Source organism: Macaca nemestrina, chromosome 2 (assembly GCF_043159975.1).
Source record: "Macaca nemestrina isolate mMacNem1 chromosome 2, mMacNem.hap1, whole genome shotgun sequence".
Lineage (NCBI taxonomy): Eukaryota > Metazoa > Chordata > Mammalia > Primates > Cercopithecidae > Macaca > Macaca nemestrina.
Genome location: NC_092126.1, coordinates 183666231 through 183682006, shown reverse-complemented (window position 1 = coordinate 183682006; position 15776 = coordinate 183666231). Strand labels below are relative to the sequence as shown.

Genomic DNA, 15776 nt, shown 5'->3' with positions numbered 1-15776 from the left:
AGCCCAGTGTATGAGAATGTATTGGTGGTTCTGGGATTTTACGTATTTAAAACTCTGGGTCTGATTGCTTTTCGTAGGGAGAAAGTCAGCCAGAACATTGTTAAATGACAGGGTGGGGAGGGAGTGGGGAGACGTGTTCCATCTAGTTGGGTCTTGTCTTCCTGTCAGGCAGGTCACATCTTCTCCCTTTCTCTTCTTTCCCCTCCCAAAAGAAGCAGTACACATTGCAGATGTGGCCAAGGTTTTCAAAATACCTGTAGGTTGGATCCTTTGAATTTAAACCAGTCTGTCGTGTCTTTGCTGCCAAACCTCATAAATCATTTGGCTGAATAATTAAAGGGCTGGGTGTCTTGTTGAATGCTGCACCAGGTGTGGTGAGGCAACTTACCCTCCCCTGAGCTGCTCAGCATGGAAGGTCGGGGACCCTACACGGTGTCGGCTATGAGGGAAGCACAACGAGATATTTGGTTTTCATCTCTAATGGGCTTGTCCATTCCCCCCCCCCCCCCCCATTCTAAAGCTTTGTTGGAAATGCCCCTCTCTGGAGATTCCATCACAAATCTGCCGGTGATGTGTGTCTGGAAAGGTGCGGTGCCACTGCAAGTGGAAAACATGCCCAAAGCTCACTGGGACTGACCACCTCCTGTACAGGCCTGTGTCTCTAATGAATTCTTTCTTTGGAGCTGATAGTGTTGTACTCAAAAGCTGCTGGGTAAGTCATGCACAGACTGATCATGATTTTGGTTTAGAGTTAGGGTCAGATCATCTCTTTTAAGTTATGAATGATCAATTTTTTGTACCTTCAAAACTTCTTGTTGTTCAAAACATTGTCCATACAGAAGATAGGTCTTAATACATTATATCCCATGATACACATTGGCTTTTAAGCTTCTGTGGCTTAGACTGGAGTATCTCTATAATCTCAGGTGTGAATATTCACATTGCCTAGAACCACCAGTTTCTGCCTGCCACTGCTTGCTTACTTTTGCAAGATTTGTACATAGGTAAACACTTCTAGTAATTCAGAGTAGGATGGAAGTAGCCTAAAATTTGAGTGACCTAGATAACTGAGAAAAACTAAAGCTGATTTTGTGCCTAGCTTTTAAAACCGAATGCATATCTGTCCATCATATGGGTGTGATTGACCTGAATTTGTAATGATGAAATTACACAGCTGAAAAAGACCTTGAAGCTCATCTAATTGTACATGTGGAAATGGAGCCTGTGGACCTGGAGTGACTTGTCCAAAATGATGAAGCCTAATCCCTTAGGCCTTAGACCAGGTGGCTTGATCTCTAGTTATACATCCCACCCCTACGACTTCCCCTCTAAAGCATGATTTAAACAAAAGGAAATAGCGGGAACTTCAGTTTGGGTTCATATTGCCTTCTCTGATGAGTATGTGTGTGTTCTGAAGCTCTCTCTGCTGTTTGCAAATCAGACATTCTTGCTGGGTTGCATCAGAGTCCAGGCGACAAGACTGATGAAGAAAGGGCAGAGGAGGGATGACGTAATAGATTGTGCAGCATTTACCTGCGAATTATCTCTAGCTATGTACTGCTTGATGTCTGTGTGACTCACATACTGAGGTACTGCCATCCCTGTTATTCAGCACTGTAGCCTCACACTTACCTCACCCTATGTTTCTCTCCTTTTCCTGCCAAATCTGATTAGAAGTACTTTTGTTGTAAGCCCATGTTTATGAAGCCATAAGTGGACTTCGTACCAATGACCATGTGGAGAAAATAAAAGAATGTTAGAACTGGCAAGTTACATATTGACTCAGTCAAACCAGCTTGATGTCTGTCTCAATGTAGTTCAGTAAATACTTACATAGCACCTGCCATATGCCCAGCACTGTCAGTGTTTTCTTCCCTTACGTGGTTGTTTTGTCTTCTCAGCTTCAGTTTAACAGATTCACATAGAATAAACCTGTAGCAAGTGCCTACCATGTGCAAGTGACTATGATAGATGCATTCACATGCATTTTTTCTTTTGAAAACAAAACAACCCTGTGAAGCAGTTACTCTCTGTATCCATTTTGTAGATGGCGTAAGTGACTTAACTAATGTGTGTCAGAATTGGAATTAGAATCTCAGTCCCTTGACACTAAGTACAGTGTTTCTTCCGGTGCCTCACAAGTATCTTTGATTTGTGTACTCAAGAAGTTTTTGCAAGAAAACTAACAGTTTTCTTAAGGTCATCTTCATACTTGATCTATGATCTTCATACTTGATCTAGTGTCTGCCTCTGTTGTTCGTTTGCCCTTCAGATGCTAAAAGTCAACAGCATAGACATATGTTTATTTATTGAACAATAACCATTAAGTTCTATGTTGAAGTTGTATCATACAAACACTAACTTTGCATGAATTCAACTACACCTGCTCAGCAAATTAATATAAAGAGAGAAGGCATAAAAATTTGCATTGTGCAAACAAGTCTTCTCAGGTTGTATTCAGTGAGTCTATGCCTGGGAATGAACCTGAAATGGAAGGTGTATATTGATTTTTCTGTACATGTCTGGTCCCACATGCCTCTCTCAGGGTAAGCATCTTGCCTTACTCAGATGATTACCAAAACTGGAGGCAAAATCCACCTTGATTGGGCCTACTGAGAGACAGTATATTGGCTTCCTGTATGATGACTTCCTAGGGGATTTATTTGCAAGATAATTTTGACATAAATTGAGGGTTTTTCCCCGTCACATATTCTCCAAGAAACCTAAACCCCAAGTAAAATGCAGCTTCCGAAGGATGATACTGGGTTGCATATAATCAAGGAGGGGATTTTTCTTTAGAGTGAACTGAAACTGTCTTGGGCTCAAGAACATTGTGTATAATGGTAGCTGAACATATCTTGTATTCTCTGTGTATTATGCCAGGTTGGAAGGATTAATACTGAGCAGATCAAATATTCCTTGTGTTCATAAGAGAACTGTGTTACCACTGAAACCAAGGGAGGAGAACCAACAGAAGGAAAAATCCAATGAGGTCACCCATCAGAGTGGTAGAGAAAAAGAATAAGAAAATCCCATAAAATTTAGCTGCAGGTGATGTTTGAAAGAATAGTTGTAGTCAGTTATAAGGTCAAAAGCAAGATACAAGGAATTAAGAAAAATCATCATCATCAGAACAGAGTAGCCAACCAAAAGAGGAGGGCTACATGAAGAGAGAGCACCATAGGTGGGGATTGAGGACTGAGAACTGAGACTGGGTACTGATAGTACCTAACAGATAGGATTGATGGGTTTAAAAGTGGAAGCACGTAATGTCATCAAAATGAATTCTGGCTTCTGAGCTTGACTGAGATTCTTAATGTTTGAGTTTCCCCCTATGGGGCAGGTGGGGAAAATCTAGCCACTGAGAGATTAGAGGCAGGAGAATTATTGGTGTCTGTTGGCAAGCAGATTCTCATAGCCTCATACCCATTAGATATTAGATTTCACTTTTATTACTTTTCTAAGTAGTTAGGTTCTAATTTTCTTGCAATTTGAGAAATCAAGGCTGGCTCTACAAGGCTATCATCATGCTGGGAAAGGGGGTGCCAGAATGCAGCAGGACATAACCAGAAAGCCAGTAAAGGTTCAACTCTTATGAATAGGAAAGCCAACTAATTCATTCATAATACCAAACCTTGTCTTATTCAAGGAAGTGGAGTTATAACCAGGAAACCTCCCTTTCTTTCCTGTATTTGTATAGCACCTTGTATTGTTTAAGGTTGTTGGTGATAATTTTCTTTTTCTCAGATTGCTCACTTTGTGTTTTTGGCTCAATATTCAGTGTGACTGCTTGACTACTGTCACTCAAACAGGCTGTCTTGAAAAAGGTGAAGCTGAGAGGTTAGGGGGCTCAGATTAGAATGGGATCTCAAAATGGGGTCCCTCTACCTCCACCATATAGGCATCTCCTTGGGTGCTTATTAAAAATGTAGACTCCAGGGTTCCACCTAAGACCTACTAAATATGAATCCATATTTATAGTATTTATAGCATCCCTGAGGATTCTTATGAAGTCTAGATTTTAAGAACCCTGGTTTAGGAAATGTGAGTGTAGTATAATAAACCAAATTTTAGAAGAATAACCTTTTAACAAATTGAATTCCAATCATTCTAAAGTTAAATTGTATTTATAAAATATAGCCAGAAATATGTGTTTTAATGAAAATTTTTAAGGCTCTTTGAAACTCTTAGAAAAATCTAAATGCAAGGCACACAGAAAATGTAAGCAGTCATAATAAACACACTTGGTTATGAGGAAGAGTGTTGTGAATTCAGAAGGTTTGTGTGTTTTGTGGAATTTCTATTATTGCCCAAGAAAGGAAAGGACTGAAAGGAGAGAACTTGGAAGAAGCTTTCCTTGGCTTCCAAGATCCTAATCCTCCAAAATGCAGCTGCTTCCTACCCACCATCTCTTTGCCACAGACCAGCTGTGTCCCCATTCATTCCCACCTCCACTGTTGCTTTTTCAATCCACACATGCCAGAACCAGAATGGAGAATGGTAGAGAAGGGAAAGGCAGTTTGATAGGAAGTAGAATAGAAGTTTTATAGAAAAGAGGTTTCTGGAAAGCCCTAAAGCATTAGACCAGAAAGCCCTTAGCCATAGACCTCTGGGTCAAGTTTGTTGTAGTTATAAAACTGTGTGGGATACAGGTAGGTATACTGGTGGTTTCTGGGGGTTGGGGCAGTAAGACAGGCTGACCCCATTAAGATAAGCTCAGAAACTAACCCAAACTCTTTTCCCCAGCCCTCATCTGATCTTTGACTCTTATTTAAATTTTGTTTTTGTTGTCTTTGAATTGTTTCCTTTGTACAACTATTTCCCTAAATAATCCCCAGATTTCTTCATGACTGGAATAGTTAGGTACTTCTTTTGAATACTTTGCCAACACCCTTTTTTCCTCCTTCCCCATAATTATCATAACTACTACCCACAAATGGATATATTTGGTTCCGATTTTTCACTCCTTTTCATGAGGTTATCATCTAAAATTTTCTGCCCCAGAATCTCTTTTGAAAAAAAGTATTTTTTCTATATAGTCATGAAGGCTATCATTCAAATCCCAGAAGTTGTAGTTTTACCCTTTTTGTTTAGTGCTATTAAAACTCAGCTTTGGAATGATGAGAATTCAGCTCATTTATCTTACATCTTTTCTTTCTAAAAAAAAAAAAATTCAGCTTGGGTTGCACTCAGCCCTTAGCATAGTGACTCCCAGAGTTTGCTACTTAAGTTAAGAAATTAAAACTAAGATCTTACTCTGTTTTGAATCAGATAATTAAATTAATAATTGCGGCATGTCAGCCAAAGTAAACAAGCATTCTTGATGGGTAGAACCATGCGTTGTCTTAAGCTATTTGATTACTAAACCACTGCAAGCTTTTAAAATTGAACTATCTCTAATGTGCATTGAGAAGGATAAAAAATAACTTGTTTTAAAAAGTATTTTTGTTTGGTCTTGTTCTGTGTACTCTTTGTCCAACACTAGAGCATATTCATCTTTATAAATCTTTCATTACTTACTGGCTTTCTTAGTGCCTTAGCTGGTATTTTCCACATGAGGTTTACACCATCTTGTGGCCTGCAGTTTTCTGACTCGCTTTTTCTTGCATCCTTGGCATTCATTAGCCTATTGGTAAATGCTTGAAATGGGAAGAAAAGGAGAAATCACCTGTCATTTTCTGCTCTTAAGGCTTTTATTACTTTTACTGTTTTCTCTTCATGACCATGAGAGTCAATTATTTGAGACATACCCTTTTTATCTTTTATTTTTTGAGATGAAAATATCTTATTTCCTGAAATTTTTAATTTGACTAGAAAGCTAGTCCATGTAGAGGAGAGCTTTGGTGATGTGTCTGCCCACAAAACTGATTTTTGCCATGGCTCACTAATGCATTTTGTGTGAAATACCAAATTCTGGAAATCCTTGCTTGTGTATCTCCCACCACAAAAAAAAAAAAAAAAGTGAAGATGAAATGAGAGAAATCAAATCATGAAAGATGCAAAAGTCTAGTCAGGAGAAACCAGTAGGAGATCCATTATGTAATGAAGAAGAGAGTCAGGGACAAAACCAACTCTCAGTTAGGTGGCTGAGGCACAGAGAGGCCCAGAACTGGCCCAAAAAGTATACAGATTTTGCTCTAATTGCATTTGAAGTTCAACCTTTAAAGTGCCTTAAACCAAAAAAGTGTCACTGATGGAAGCTAGAGTATTGTGTAGGCAAAATGGGCCTTGTTGCTTTGACTGCCACTGTTAGGAATTGTGATGTAGTACTGATAGAAAAAATATATTAGTTATCTAGTGGCAACAGGGAATTGGCCACTGCCAGCCACTGAGGTGGCTACTGGTGTCTGCTAGTGAACAGATTCTTACAGTCTCTCACCCACTGGGTACTGCATTGCATATAGTTATTAGTTTTTGAAATAGTTAACTTCTAATTTTCTTGCAAATTTGGAAACTGAGGGCTCCCTGGGAATTATAGGTTATGGTTGTTTTCCCCAGCCCAACCTTGCCTGGGACCTATACACAAAGTGTTTCCCTCCTCCACTAAGTTGCCGTAACATTTTCCACCTTCCTGATGTTTGTACTAACATAATTACAATAAATTGCCGCTGCTCTTGGAGACATTCTCTTTTCTCACATCTGGGTTTAAAGCTTTCAGTAAGGCTACTAAGCAGTGGGAAGGAAGGAGCCTTTCCATAACTTTAAGGTCATTCCTGATAAAGGTAACTACTCCACCCCTCCTTCCCAATTAGATTCCCTGCCAGCAATAGCATAGACTTGAACCAGTGCCAGATGTTTTAATACCATAAGGACTTGCTTGATAAAGGCTATGCATGGCAAAGAAAAAAAACAGCCAAAGTTTCCCAAACTAAAATTTTCCAGGATTTTCATATGAGTTGCAGCCAGGGTACCCTTCATCTAAGTGTTACCATGTGTTTGCTGTAGTCATTGGTATCCTGCAATTCTCATTCTCCGGGACTTCTAGAGATTAGAATTTAGAGGAAGTGCTGGTGATGTCAAGACGGAAATCTACTCTAGCTGCAAAGAATATAGTCTTTGACAAAAAGAAGGACAATAGCAAAGACAGGGAACAATGGTGGGGTTAATACTATAATCTTTCCAAATAATTACTAAATAATTATAAGTCTATTACACAGCAGCATTCAGCATTGTACTTCATTGTTCCATTAACGTTTTGCATATGTTTGCTGGCCTTGCTTCTCTTACTGTTATAAACTCTAGACTAGGAGGAGTATTGTCTTGCTCTGGCCCTTGTATTTTGCATGGAGAAATAACATAATGTGATCAATAGACAGTTGTTGGTTTTCTGACTAGATTCAGCAAAGTGATTTTATTCCTGGGCATGGGTGGGATTCATTAATAATTACAAAGTGCCTACATAGTTCAGAAACTTGGAACACCTATAAATATAGGAAAGAAATTTTTTCTGTTTGACATTGATTTTCAGATTTCATTTGTAATGATAGTTTTAGCCTCAACATCCACTCAAACCTTTATCATAGTTGTTAATGAATAATAAAAATGACTGGTTTGCAGTAGACTCAAAAGAAAAAATAAAACCTCTTTGGCCTTTAAATATTAGAATATTCCCAAATGAGAATTCAAATTGAGTGCAGGTGACTGAACTTACTGAGGCCTGTTTCAATTTGATCACTCAAAGCTTTGCCTCCTGTTTGAAGAAATTCTTGGATTTTAACCTACAGTATTACCAAGAATATAAGATCTATCTTCAGTTCAATTTATTTTCCTGTTGTCCTAAAACAAATGGCAGCCAATATAAATTTCCCCATAATTTCACTGAAGGAGTTAGAGTTCGCAGTAGTAGTAATAATAATGATAGCATTAAAGGCAGAAACAAGATTGTCTGCTCCTGTTAGCAACCTGAGCAGTCAAAGACATTAATGGACCATGAAGACTGGATGGCTGTGGTGACTGTGGGTCAGAGCTAATGTACATAGGCAAGCACAGTGTAGGGGAAACTTTCGTCACCTCCACTACACTAGCCTTTTCACTTGATAGACCAAGCTCTTAATTTCCCCAGGTTGTTAATCTGGCACCTTTCATGAACATCAGTGTTCACTTTGGAAAATAAAAACGCAAACAGCCAAAACATGTAAGTGTTAAGGGGAAAGAAAATCAACAGAGGAAATTACAGTAGCACATGATACACTGGCACCTTTTACTTGAGTCATAGGAGGCAAAGATATTTGAAAGTCTGCAGCTTTGACCGTCTCTTCGTAACCAGAGGTCTTGAGAAAGAGGGTGCAATGCATGGTTTAGCTGTAGCCCTGATATGTATACGTGTCCACATTTTCAAAACTGACCCCTTAAAATACGTATGAGAGCCAAGTGGTTTGAAAGTAAATACCACTTTCTTTCACCATTGCTTTTGCTCCATGTTTACCATTTCCTTTCTAACATCAGTAACTGTTTCTAAAGGAATTGGTGTTTCCTGATCTGGTGTAGTTTCTGTTTGTTTTGGATTGTCCATCAGTTGTTAAGATATCTACCATATGTTTTAGAAACTAGTATATTGAGGGTTGAGTACCACACCAAGTTCTCACTTTTTTCTTTCTGTCTCTCTTATTTTTAGGTAAGTCATCTGATTGGAGCCACATTTCATTTGATGGAATTTTCCATTTGGTAAAGTATTGCTATTCTTATCAAATGATGTAAACTGTCGTTTTTGTGATTTGTCAGTATGTTTTTTTCCCACAACATTGTCCTTAGTAGTATACTGTGTTCTGTATGGAAGGAAGAAAAATCAGTTGGGGAGCAGGGAGATTTGGAAACAAGAGAAAAGGCATATAACTGAGTATATTTACGTGTCGAAAAACACTTGTGAAAGAAACCTGCCTCTTTATAGCTATTGTCCTCAATTTTGCCTTTTAGAGCTCCAAGAAGTAGAGAAGTTATTACTTTTAATGGTATTTAGAAAGGGCCATGCTTACTTCAGAGAATCCAACTAAGAGCAGCGACTTCCAGCTGTGTTTGGTGACAATCTGGCATTCCTCAACATGTTGCTATACATGTTGGCTAAAGCATTCTATATCATCTGAGAGTTTTTCTTTTGCATCATAGTTTAAGTCTACAAATAATTGCCCCTTTTAAAACACAGTTATTTAATAGAAGAAATAGAAAAATACACAATTTAGGAAGTACAAACCCAGGATTCTGTGGTGCAAGGATGGTACCAGGGCTTGTGGTCTGTGGTAATAGAAGATTGAAGCTTCTGATACTGAGCATGACAGAGACAAAGGAGACACTTCATGACAGCAAATTACTTTTCTCTAATGGTTCTGGATCTTTCATTAGCAAGAAGGATGTCTGTATTTGATATACTTTCTGTAAAAGTGAGGTAGGTTATGAATCTAGGAATTCTGTTTTCCTCAGGGAAATGTTTCTTTTTCTGTAGAACTCAACACATGTTGATCTATTGAGTAACAAGCAACCAAAACCTAAAAACCTCCTCCCAGCATCGTACCATGCCCAGCGTGTTTCTTGAGTAGTACTTGCATTGTATGTTTTCTTTAAAAGAGACTAACTTAATAAAAAGATATAATTTAAAATACCCAGAGGAATAGTTGGATGCCATATTCCTCCAAAATGGAGTTGGACTCCATTTTCTCTTCCTTCCCTCCATTTTTAATTTTATAAACTAAATACCTGACCATTTATATCTGTAAAGCCTGTTGAGATCATCGAATGTTGGCATTTATTGTGGCTGATTGAGGGAAGACTCAAAATTCTTGAATATTGGATGAAGCAGTGGATAGGATGTCATTGATGTTCTGCCAAAAAAGTTCATATATTAAACCAAAGTTCCTTCTTGGATAGAAGACTGTCCCATCTCTACCCATAGGCTCCACTTCACGGGTCCAAGAGCCCATCAGGTAGGGAAGATCTCTGCTCTGTAAAACACTGTGTTTTGGTTGAATGAATGAATAGAATGATGAGTGGCTGAATTGTTTAATACATAGATACTCTTATCAGACTATTAAAATTCAAGTTTTAGTATCATAATATTAAAAACTTTTAAAAACGGAGAACTTCCACTTTTAGTCACAGTTACCTTGTTTGGCAGTATAAGAGATTATGTAGCTGCTTTCTCGTATTTTGATTCTGATAATTCCCATATCAATTATCATTTACCTGAATTAGATTTCTTTTGAAAACCTTTGTGAGGGAGATGGTATGTGGGAAGCAAGGGATGAATATCATCACTGAGCTCAAAGTATTCAAAAAGCAACCTTAAAAATGTAAAATGAAATATTGTTTAATTCTAAACTTGAGTGGGATTTATAATGTCTTTATCTGTCTTTTATATTCCAAAAGGATAAAATATCTAAAATTATTTCTTCTTTTATATCTTTACACTAGAAAGGAGATTGGTAGGATTATTATTTTGTCAACCAATCAGAAGGCCTGCCAGATATGAGATGTATAAAAATAATTTCAGTGCTGTTTTCCCATTTTCTTTCCTGAGAATCTCTAATTTTCTCATCATATCATTAAAAGCCCAAAACCAAACAAAATATTCTTTGTATTTTTCAAAAAATTGATCATCCAGGGGAAACTCCAGCTTTCTAGTGTAGTATTTTCGAACTTTGGGGGAAATCGGGAGCCTTGTAAAGGGTGGAAACTTCTGGGAATAAGAATTTTCTCTAATATTGGGAAGGCTGGGAAAGGTTCTAGTGCTTCAGGAGGATTTCAGATTCCCCCACCGTGGGCCTAATTATTTCATAGACTCAGTTCAGCTAAACTACTGTGATAAAAGGCAGACATACATGGTTGCCCCAATTATAAAATCAGTTAACATCAAGTTTTCCAGATTAAATCACTAGTAATGGATTGATTGCTAGATCCAGGAAGCATATTCTTTATTTTATTATTATTATTATTATTATTATTTTTTAGGCAGGTTCTCTCTCTCTTGCCAAGACTGGAGTGCAATAGCATGATCTTAGCTCACTGCAGCTTCCACCTCCTGGGCTCAAGCAGTCCTCCCATCTCAGTCTCCTGAGTAGCTAGGATTACAGACTGTGCCACCACACCCAGCCAAATTTTTTTTTGCGGGGGGAGAGACAGGGTTTTGTCATGTTGTCAGGTCTGATCTTGAACTCCTGGGCTCCAGCAGTCCACCCACCTTGGCCTCCTAAAGTGCTGGGATTATTGGCGTGAGCTACTGTGCCCAACTGCATATTCTAACAGCAGACCATTTCAAGGCCAATGAGGTCGTGGTGGTGGTGGTGGTGGTGGTGGTGGTGTTTGAGATGGAGTCTTGCTCTTGTCACCCAGGCTGGAGTGCAGTGGTGCGATCTCAGCTCACTGAATCCTCCACTTCCCAGGTTCAAGTGATTCTCCTGCCTTGGCCTTCTGAGTAGCTGGGATTACAGGCACATACCACCACGCCCAATTAATTTTTGTATTTTTAGTAGAGACGGGGTTTCACCATGTTGGTCAGACTGGTCTTGAACTCCTGACCTCAGGTGGTCCGCCCACCTCGGCCTCCCAAAGTGCTGGGATTAAAGGCGTGAGCCATCACACCTGGCCGGCCACTAAGTTTTATTAGATAGAAAGTATGTAGAGAATGTTTGAAATTATATTTAGCAGAAAATGGAATGACCATATTCATTTGTTTTCTTTGTAAAATAAGCTCTTTCTGAACAGTGAAACGATATTTTTTCCTAGTTTTATTAAGGTTTAGTTGGCAAATAAAAATTGTGTACATTGACCGTGTACAATGTGATGTTTGATGTATGTATACCTTGTGAAATGATAAAATCCAACGAATAAACATATTCATCATCTCACATATTTTGTGGTGAGAAAATTTAAAATCTGCTATTTTAGCAATTTTCAAGTGTACAGTATGTTGTTATTATTAACTATAGTCACTATGCTTCACAATAGATCAACAGAATTCCTGTCTAACTGAAACTGTGTACCCTTTGAACAACATCTCCCCATGTTCCTCTGTCCTGCCCCCTCCCCACTGCCCCTTGCTCCTGGCAACTGCCACTCTACTGTTTGCTGCTATGAGTTTGATTTTTTAAGGTTCCACATATAAGTGAGATAATACAATATTTGTCTTTCTGTCCCTGGCTTATTTCATTTAACATAAGGTCCTCCAGGTTCATCCACATTGTTGAAAATGATAGGATTTCTTTCTTTGTAAACCCTGAATAGTAGTATTACACTGTATATGTGTATATATATATCACATTTTCTTTATCCATTCATCTGTCAATGGACACTTGATTCCACATCTTGACTGTTATGAATAATGCTGCAATGAACATGGGAATGTAGATATCTTTTCAGGATACTTATTTCATTTCTTTTGGCTATATACCCAAAAATGGGATTGTTGCATCATATGGTAGTTCTATTTTTTATCTTTTTTTAGAAACCTGCATACTTATTTTCTATGTTCGCTATTCTAATTTACATTCCCACCAACAGTGTACAAGAGTTCCCTTTCTCCACATCCTCACCAACACTTTTCTTTTGTCTGTTTGATAATAACCATTCTAACAGATGTGAGGTGATATTGTGGTTTTAAATTGCATTTTCCTGATGTCTAGTGATGTTAAACATTTTTTCATATACCTGTTGGCCATTTGGATGTCTTCTTTTGAGAAATGACTTTTCAGGTTCCTTGCCCATTTTCAATTGGGTTATTTATTTTCTTGCTATTGAGTTTTTTGAGTTCCCTATGTGTTTTGGATATTGGATATTAACCCTTTATCAGATTATTGGTTCACAAACGTTTTCTCTCATTCCATAGGTTGCCTCTTCATTCTATTGTTTTCTTTGCTGTGTCAAAACTTTTTATCTGATGCAACCCCGTTTGTCTTTTCCTTTTTTCTTCCTTTTTTTTTCTCTTTTTGTTCCTGTTGCTTGTGTTTTGGGGGTCATATCCAAAAATTATTTCCCAGACTAATATCAAGAAGCTTTTTCCCCATGTTTTTTCATCTAATAGTTTTATAGTTTCAGGTTTTATGTTTAAGGCCTTAATCTATCTTGAGTTGAATTTTGTGTATGGTATGAGATAAGGGTCTAATTTCTTTCTTCTGTATGTAAGTATCCAGTTTTCCCTGTACCATTTATTAAAGACACTGTCCTTTCCCTGTTGTGCATTTTTGGCACCTTTGTTGAAGCTCAGTTGACCCTAAAGATGTGGATTAATTTCTGGGCTCTCTGTTATGTTCCCTTGCACTATATGTTTGTTTTCATGACAGTACCATGCTGTTTTGATTACTATAGCTTTATAGTATATTTTTAAATCAAGTAGTATGATGCTTCAATCTTTATTCTTTTTGCTCAAGATTGAAGTATTTGAGGTGGTTTCATAAGAATTTTAGGACTGTTTTTTCTATTTCTGTGAAAAATCTCATTGGAATTTTTATAGGTATTGCATTGAACCTATAAATTGCTGTGGGTGGTATGGAAATTTTAACAGTATTAATTTTTCTGATTCATGAACACAGGATATCTTTCCATTTATTTGTGGGATAATACTTTTTACAGATTCTTGGTTTCAAGTTCATTGCTTCTAGAATTCTGATGGTCCTTGAAACCAAATGCTAAGATTATTGAGTAAAAGTTGCTACAGCTATGACTGAAATTACAGAAGAGAAACTTGTTCTTAAGTTTTCTGTGCCTCAGTGTCTTCATCTTTTTTGCTTTCATCGAGCTGCAAGTTCCTTGAAGTTAGGGACTGTGTCTCTGCTTTTGCCCATTTTTATACCTGTAGCACTTGTCACATGGCCTGGTACACAGGAGGCATTCATTGAATATCTGATAAATGAGAGGAGGGACTACTGAATGTAAAATAATCTCTATCACATATGATCATTGTAGGGAATAATGAATGAGGTGTTGTATATGCATGGAGAACCCAAAAATACTTGCTCAAAAATTGTTTTTTTAAAAACCTGATTCATGCTAATCAAATTCACAAAAAGACAGATTGCCTTATTTTTTTTTATTTGCTAAAATATTTTCATTGCTTTTATGTTAAAAGAACATGTGCTGACCATAATTTAACCTTTTTCGGATAACCCAAGATTATTATTCACAACACTTCATTTCAGCAAGCGTGATCATCCTTGCAGGCCCTTTTGTGGATTTAGAGGTCTCTTTACCACTCTCCTCGACAGTTTCTGAATGCTGAGCATTGGGGCTATTGAGTCAGCTTTTTTTTTTTTTTTTTTTTTTTTTGAGATGCAGTTTTGCTCTTGTTGCCCAGGCTGGAGTGCAGTGGCGTGATCTCGGCTCACTGCAACCTCCGCCTCCTGGGTTCAAGCGATTCTCCTGCCTCAGCCTCCCTAGTAGCTGGGATTACAGGCACCCGCCACCACACCCAGCTAATTTTGTATTTTTAGTAAAGACAGGGTTTCTCCATGTTGGTCAGGCTGGTCTCAAACTCCCAACCTCAGGTGATCCACCCACTTTGGCCCCCCAAAGTGCTAGGATTAGAGGCGTGAGCCACCGCACACAGCTGGGTCAGCTTTTTGTAGCTTTTCTGATTTCTTGGCTGTGAAGACTGGCAGACTTCTGTGAGGTGCCTTCCCGAACCTTCCTCCCTGATGTGAATGCTCCTAATCTTCTGTGACCTTGAAACTAAAATGCTTTGCCATATGAATATGCATATAAAATAAGAGTACACTAGGAAGCTCTTTCACATGTAAAGTCTGTGCAATTCATAAATTGGCTGCTCTTGAATCCTTTTTATCCTTTCGCTTATTTCTTGAATCTGAGTTGTTGTAACATTTTAGATATGCGCAAAGTTGCTATAAACTTATAAAGCAGACATTTCCTTTATCTCTTCTAATAGTGCTTCCAGGAACAGATGCAGATTTCATGACTCCTTAGTCTATGTTATCTAATGGCGAAGCAAGAATTAGTTGTGTCCAAAATATCAATCAGAATATTTCCATCTAATTATAGTTCACAGCTTCCTTATGAATCATTTTATATTTACATAAGATTTGCTTTAATTTTGTTGAACAGTAATGGAGACTTTTAAATGGGTTTTTGTTAGTTGTTCAAATTCCCCAGTTTCTCATATGTGTGTATAATTCTTCATAAAGACTTTTATTGCAGCCTCGTTTTGATATTTCCCTTGTCAAAATGATATTTCCTGAAAATGTTTATCATCAAAAATCAGTATTTATAAAATATGTGATCAGTTGTATGTCTGTATCTGATTATCAATTAAGCTGAAAATGAATTGAGTGCTGGAGAAGAGTCCCATCCAGTTGGTCCATTATACAGCGTGGAAAGCACTAACATGTTACATCAGCAAAGTTTTTGGGGCTCCAATGTAGATTGGAGCAGTGAAGTTAGAAGAGACTTGTAGCACCTCCCGATGACCATGCTGACCAGTCCACTACCACAGTTAACTCTCCCATTAGGAGTAACTGTTAGCTCATCACATTTCTTCAGCACCACTTTATCCTCTTTAATCCTCTGTCCTATTTATGTACTCAGACCTACCTGGCACCCACCTACCAAATAAGAGTAAGCACCATAGTAACCAAAGAGTAAAATTCTTGTATATATGCCTTGTGCTGTCGGCAACATGTATCCTGAGATCTTTGCTGAAAAGTCAGTTAATGAAATTTGAGTGTCCTTGGATTATCTGACATGTAAAGTTGTGAGCCAGATGTGGTGGCATGCACCTGTAGCCCCAGCACTTTGGGACGAGCAGCAGGGAGGATCCCTTGAGCCCAAGAGTTCAAAATCAG

At 38.1% G+C, this 15776-nt stretch overlaps 2 protein-coding genes across 7 annotated transcripts in view; one reads left to right on the top strand and one right to left on the bottom strand.

The window, feature by feature from the left end:
- The window catches only part of LOC105477475 (cms1 ribosomal small subunit homolog), a 369751-nt gene that overhangs the window by 192186 nt on the left and 161789 nt on the right, over positions 1-15776 (top strand). Inside the window, exon 3 of one of the 5 annotated variants that reach the window (XM_071092522.1) lies at positions 8615-8664. The exons of the other annotated variants lie outside the window; for them this stretch is intronic. The gene's annotated coding sequence lies outside the window, so the exon portion shown is untranslated. The remainder of the gene's footprint in view (positions 1-8614; positions 8665-15776) is intronic. 5 annotated transcript variants of the gene reach the window in all.
- The window catches only part of LOC105477476 (filamin A interacting protein 1 like), a 297624-nt gene that overhangs the window by 183318 nt on the left and 98530 nt on the right, over positions 1-15776 (bottom strand). The window contains exon 2 of one of the 2 annotated variants that reach the window (XM_024791455.2): positions 5521-5639. The exons of the other annotated variant lie outside the window; for it this stretch is intronic. The gene's annotated coding sequence lies outside the window, so the exon portion shown is untranslated. The remainder of the gene's footprint in view (positions 1-5520; positions 5640-15776) is intronic. 2 annotated transcript variants of the gene reach the window in all.